The sequence below is a fragment of the Rhipicephalus microplus genome, chromosome 3, assembly GCF_043290135.1.
Source record: "Rhipicephalus microplus isolate Deutch F79 chromosome 3, USDA_Rmic, whole genome shotgun sequence".
In the NCBI taxonomy this organism is placed as follows: Eukaryota; Metazoa; Arthropoda; class Arachnida; order Ixodida; family Ixodidae; genus Rhipicephalus; species Rhipicephalus microplus.
The window spans coordinates 35,223,071-35,229,944 of NC_134702.1; positions in this window are offsets into that span (position 1 = coordinate 35,223,071).

A 6,874-nucleotide genomic window follows, 5' to 3' on the forward strand; every position below is an offset into this window, starting at 1 on the left:
GCAAAGCGTTGTAAACACTTTTCGTTCCGTGCAAGCGTTGCATGTTAAGCGCAGCGTGATAAGCGCTTCGATCCTTAAAATTACTTATGTATGCGTTTTCTAGTAAGAGATGCATATGCAGAATATATGCGTGTTGTTATGGTGCCCCAGACAGGCGCAATAATTGCCTTTTAATTGACAATTGCACAAGCATGAACGCTCAACCTTGAGCAACATTGGTGGTCGCTGCGGATGGGGTCGGACGTTTCGAGTACTCGATGCGGGTAAGAGTGGACAAACAGACAAATGTACAGACAGGCAGACAGACAGACAGACAGACAGACAGACAGACAGACAGACAGACAGACAGACAGACAGACAGACAGACAGACCAAAATTTTTGCGTCGGAGGTCCCCAATAAAGACTATCATCTTTAAAAAATGAAAAGTTTGTGACAAAAGTTGAAAAGAGGCTTATGCTCCCCGGGACATCGATGGCGCACGTGATGTTGACAGGAAAATGGCGAGCCAAAGACCTCGGATCGTAAACACTGTGTCGACATTGTTCTCACTCTGTCAGTGCTGCCGCTGTTGTTTACACAACGTGGCTTGTTACGGCGTAAAATAGCAATAAGCAAACACATTGGGTTCGCAGCCAATTATTTAGAGATTAAAACCCACTGTTTGGTCCTGCGAGTCGGGAAACGTGCGGGCAGCAGCATTTGACACGGCTCTTGCTTTACTGCTTCAAGGTATTTCTACCGAAGAGTGTTTATTTGGACGATGGATTGTGTTTTGCGATACACTGCAAACGCGTTATTTTTTTTATCAACACTTCTTTGTTCGGCTAACTTGCAGCCGTAAGAGGTCACTTGTTTTGGTGGAGCCGAAGTTTGCATCGACATACCAATATTGCAATAAATGTTATTACAACCAATAAAACAAACCACCTAAGGTTTTAAACACACGCTAGCCGTAGAAGGCTTTCAGGCGAAAGCTGTAGTTGCGTATCATTCAGTACGATCGGGCAGCAGGGCCTTCTGGTTCTAGGGCGACACGCCAAAGACAGCAATATCACGTGATAAGTTTTCATTCAGTTTTATGGTTTGGCTATTGCGCTTAATTCCATACGTGCACAAGCTATTCTTGCTTTGGCTCGTTTTCTGTGGGCAGTGAGCACAAATAACAATGCCAGTTGGATATTAGGACATGATTATACAGTTCAAAAGAAGTCGTTGTCTGGGCTTACAGGTGGTGACACAAGGAATGTTAGACAGTCATATTGCGCCCCCCGGGGTATAGACCAGTCCGACCCGGCTTTGACAAATAGAGAATAATGTCTCGGCCACGGATATCTCACAAGACAAACCAAACCCACCATCATGCGGGGACGTTGGTGCCTCGCAATTTATTATCCTAATATTGCCGCGTGGCAATGTACACAATGGAGTGATTCTCTCTTTTTTTGTGTGTGTCATTCATGTAAGCCGCGTAGACAGACACCGTGAAAGCTCCGCATATCCTGTGTCAAAGAGCCATCTGTTTTTGTAGCGCTCAGCGGTATTAGTCCCGAATGACTGGCCAATCAGCCGGAGCTAAGCGCAAATGGAATGAAGGACCGAGTGCACTTTGGCTCGCTTACGTTACTATCTGCTATTGGCCATGGTGTCCTGCATGTCAAAGGCCCACTCATGGTTTCGTACGAGCTCCCAGTAACAAAATACAAGGCCTTCGGGTTTGTCGTCTTATGGCGATAATTGATTCATGGACTACAACCCGCAGGCTTCGAAGCTGTTCCCTCAGAGATAAGAATAAAGATGAAGTGAATATTGACAGACCAGATTTACGCAGGAAGTTTCTATTTGTCACCTAACAGGATGTTCCTATTTGTTCACGTGCTTTTAATGAGAAGGGGCAGCGGGATCTAGAACATAAAAAAACTGCACACTCTTATTACGTTTCTCAAATGTAGTGTTAGACTACGTACCAACTATTCACGTCACTGAACTTGATTGGTCATGTGACCCCGTGTCACGTGATCTTGCAAGTTTAGTGACGTGACTAGTTTTCACGTATTTCATGGCGGGGACATGTCCCGCTACCAGCTATTAGCTAATACGCGTTATTAATTTTAGTGACGTGTCTACAAATATGCAATCTTTTAGTCACGTGAGATGTTGTGAGGTTAGGTCAATATTAGGCACATGTCAAGATTTTACATTACGTTTCACGATTCAGTACTCCTCGCAAAAACTTAGCACCCCTATGGCATAAGCTTGGCATTACTAATAAAACTTAGCTATGTTGTACGCTAGCTTCGCTGATGGTTCCAGCCTGCGCTACTAGTGCGAGCAGCGTTGTTCTTTTTTTTTTATGGGGGAGTGGAGGGAGTGGCTAATCGCTTGCAACCCATATCTGCGCCTTCAGAACAACGACGAAACTTCAAGACGCTTGAATGTTCAGCTGCGGGAGCAGGGGAAGGCTTTCTAGCCATTCATTGGTCAAGCAGCTAGTCACGGTAACCCCGTGCCGTACTGTTGCTCCTTTCTCGCTCTTTGAATTTCAGACGCTATAATTTCCAGTGTCAGTGCTCGCATGCTTTTCTTTTATACGCACGGACAATTCTCAGTTTCCGGAGTATAACACGTGAGCGGGAGCTTGAATTGGTGCTTTAGTAACCTGGCGTTTTCTTTTCAGTCGACGGAGCCGGAGCCTTTGCGAAGTAATAGTATAAAACTTGGCTGCAAAACAACTTAGATAGATTGATATGTGAGCTTCAACGTCCCAAAACCACGATATGATCACGAGAGACGCCGTAGTGAAGAGCTCCGGAAATCTCGACAACCTGAGGTTCTTTAACGTGCACCCAAATTTTAGCACACGGGCCTGCAGCATTTCCATCTCCATCGGAAAGCAAAACAATTTCGACGGTAAACCCCAACAATTACTGTATTTATTATTACCGTAGTGTGCTAAAAATATTATTACGTTCTTCCTTCCTTGCTCGATCTTTCTCGCGAAAGGGCTTGCCAGGTGGGCGGGCTGCACGCGTGCTTCCCATTAGGATGACAGTGGACAGAGAAACCGTGCTTTTTCAAGTCTTCTTTTCTGGCTGTCTTGACCGAACGATAACCGAGTTGCTCTCTCCCTGTGATCTTCTGTGAGATTGAACAAGCAAGTGACTGTAAAGAACCCGACCTTAAGGCGTGTTCTGTTGGCTTTCTCATTCCTGTCTTCAGAAACTTTGTTCAAGTCGGCAGCTTCAGTGAAAAAAAAAAAAAAAGCAGCCGAGATATGGAAACCAAACCCAAGGGGGTCACGCCGCTTCAGTGTACGTGTGAGTAAGAACTTTATTTCGGCCCAAAAATAGCAGGCTGAACGGCGCCGGAGGGTCTTCCTTTTTTACGTCATCCATGTCGTCATCCTCATTGTTGTTGACGATAATGATGATGTTGTTTTTCTAGGAGGGGTTGAATTACGCCGCATTCATCAAGCCAAAACCTGCATAGCTTTTGTTAGTTTGGTTGGTGCACCAAGCTGTAATGCTTTTTGGAGTGATTAAGGCGGACAGAAGGTAGGGTGGGAGACTGTTTATAAGAGCAAACTACCCTATATGAAGTCGATTTTGAAACAATAAATAAAATTCGAATACAACGTAAATATCAAAACCTCTGTGAAGTCGTGCTTTTCGGAAACAAATAGTGAAGTAATAAAAATCTGCACTGAAAGCGCACATATGTCAGGCTTTTCCTCCCGTGCAATTTACGTATCATTCAATAAAGGGCTTAGCTTTACTCGTGACACGTGTTACAACTTCAGTGTTGTTTAACATAGCAGTGAAACGTATACCGCTTTCAGTGTCCAAAAATTATGTAAACCTCTATCAGTGTTGATGGAATCCCGTCTGCGGCGGCTGAATTTTCGATGGAAGTGAATATGCTGTAGGCCCGTGTGCTCGGATTAGGGTGTACGTTAAGGAGCCCTAGGTGGCTGAAATTTCCGGAGCCCTCCACGACGGCGTCTCTCATATCGGTGGTTTCAGGACGCAAAACCCCACGTATCGAAATCATATCAATCGCTACAAACCAACGCAATAGTGAAAGCATTGCGACCTACGCTTAGAGTGGGTGGCTTTAAAAGCTCTAATACAAAAAGGTGAAACAAAGTATGTCACTGTGTCGAGCATTTAAGCAAGGGGAGTTTTTTTTTAAGCAGACAAGCTGTTTAAGTTCCAGAAAGCTCCATTGATAGCGAAAAAAATCATACTCATGATGAACGGGCACTTTTTTCGTCAACTTCATCTTCGGCTACCCACCCAGAACTGATGGGCCAATTTGTCTGGAGTTGAATCAAATTGCTATAATGTTTAATAGAACGAATGCACAGGGCGAGTAAGAAAAAGAGAAATGGAGAGAAAGAGATAGAAAAGAATGGAAAGTGAGAAATTTTGCGCGAGGTGGCGTCTGAACCTAAATACCCCCGACTCAAAGACGAGCCTAGAAACCACTTAGCTATCCAAACACACCAGCAGGGCATGGGATACTCTTGCACATTATGTAATGCAAGTGGCTGGGAAAGAGAAGTTTGTGGGAGGAGGGAAAGGGCTAGGAAAGAGTGAAGCACAGCATTGTCTTGTAGATTACAATATATAGCAAGGGGGTGCGATAGAAAAGTGAATGGGAAAATGACGGAAAGAAAATCCAAGCATCGTTCAGGTTCCTGTGCAGCCATTTCTCCACCACTCACAACAAAGAAGCGATCGTTAGCATCCTCCACATCACAACCTTGCCTTAGCTTAGAACTGACTCGAACTCACATCAAGACGACGTTGATGTGAATGAACGCCTATCTCATTACACGACTCAGTGAAAGCTTCTTTTTTTTTCACTGTATATATATATATATATTGGTTATAAGGTTCGCGGGTTTGCCGCCGCGGTCATGAATGATGTATGAACCGCCGAATAAGGTTGCCGAATATTCAGCAAACTCAGGCTTCGCAGCGACTAATACCCAAAACCTCCTTTGTGGCCATGCAAGAAGCTCGCCGATGCTGCACAAGTGGGTCATAGGAAAAGTGATCAGTCATGTGTAACTCAGACGGGACTGAACAGCGAGCGTTGCATGCATGAAGAAAAGGTCACAGTCCATAGGTGTCACTTATACATCATAAATACTTCACGAACGTAAATAACTCCACAACAAAAGTGGTGAACTCATATAACCTACGTTCTGTGACTTCTTTCACTACGTTATGCACCCTTTTCATAATAAATTCATCATTTGTGTGCATGCCAGCACGTACTCGTTGTGTGCCTAATTTTCTCACGTCACGGTTGACCGAAAAATCAAGTCGGAATAGCACTCAAGGGGGGTATAGCCAGATGTGAAGCAAGACATTTCTCAAGCAAAGCTGGAAAAATGTATTCTGCTCTTTTACTAACGTCATTACCGTCATGTCACGTCTCCATAGAGGCCTGCGCAAGACCTACAAGTGTTAAAAAGCATTTACAGAAGTTGACATTATTAGATTTAACGTTGTTATCGTTGCATTTGTACTTCATAACCCGAGAAATTGCCAGGAAATACAGCCATGTCGCCGCATTTACCATTTACATTTGCGTTTTATGGACTGCTGCAGTCGTACATATATTCCGTGCCAAGATTTTGCTGAATACCGCAATGCTTATTATAACTTTTTTTCTCACAGGCCACTATAACTACACAGCAACTGATAAAATATAGAAAATTTAGATAAAGTACAGAAAATTTCAATGAAAACTAAAAGCTAAGCAAGAAAAATGTTAGCCATTATGATATATTTGTTGTATGTGCTCTGAAATGATTTGTTCCAGTAGTGAAGGTTCTTTTTCTTATGTTTCTCTTATGCACATTTCTGTTTTACATGAGTCAATCCACCCCTGTAATAGCCCGCAAAGGGCTGATAGTATCAATGAATGAATGAATGAATGAATGAATGAATGAATGAATGAATGAATGAATGAATGAATGAATGAATGAATGAATGAATGAAGGTGCTGACACGAAGCCCACAGCCTCACATACTTTGCATGCGTTTCCTGCACATGCCCACGCGCATTGAAATTTGCCAAGATTACTTTATATTTTTAACCGGCTGCACCAAGCACCAATTTTGAATTGCATTTCTCAATCAGTCCCATTTTTTTCACTTTTATATTTCATTTTCCAACACAAATATACGGATCATATCTCTTCGCAAGATGAAGGCTCGGATATATTCTCTTTTTTCCCCTCGTACTTTCCAAAGTGGCATTGTCGTTATGTTGAAGCGATCTAACTAATTATCGTGCTTTCCCATAGACTATATGCCCAAATATATTATTTATGGATGCCCGGAAACTATGAACGTTGTATGGGATCTCCACTCAATCAGCTTTCTTGCCCGGGTCCCGCGAGGTATTACACGTATACTGCCATCAACATTTGAACCATCTGCTGCGTTACAGGAAAGACTTTAATGAAAATTTTGCTAGGAGGCAGCACCTAGTAAAAATGACTGCAGTTTACGACGAGCATCTTCCACAGCTAAATTCTCAGGAGATTCTTTGACGAGAATTGTTCAATGCTTTAGATAATCAGGCGTTCAATCGTCTCAGACATCGAGCGACAAACTGCTCTATTCCTCCTTAGTCTCTAAAACGAATCTGTTGCATGCATACACCAAGGTCAGCAGAACCTATACGCCTCTTTTATTTTCCTATTTAACATGGCGAAAACGGCATTTGAAAGATTAGTCAGCAAAAAGCCAGTTGGCGTTTTCGATAACCACTTCCCGTTGCACGCTGTCCAAACACGATTGTAGGATACACGCAGAGCGCCAAGTGGTAGATACAGGACGTAAGAAGTTGGATAG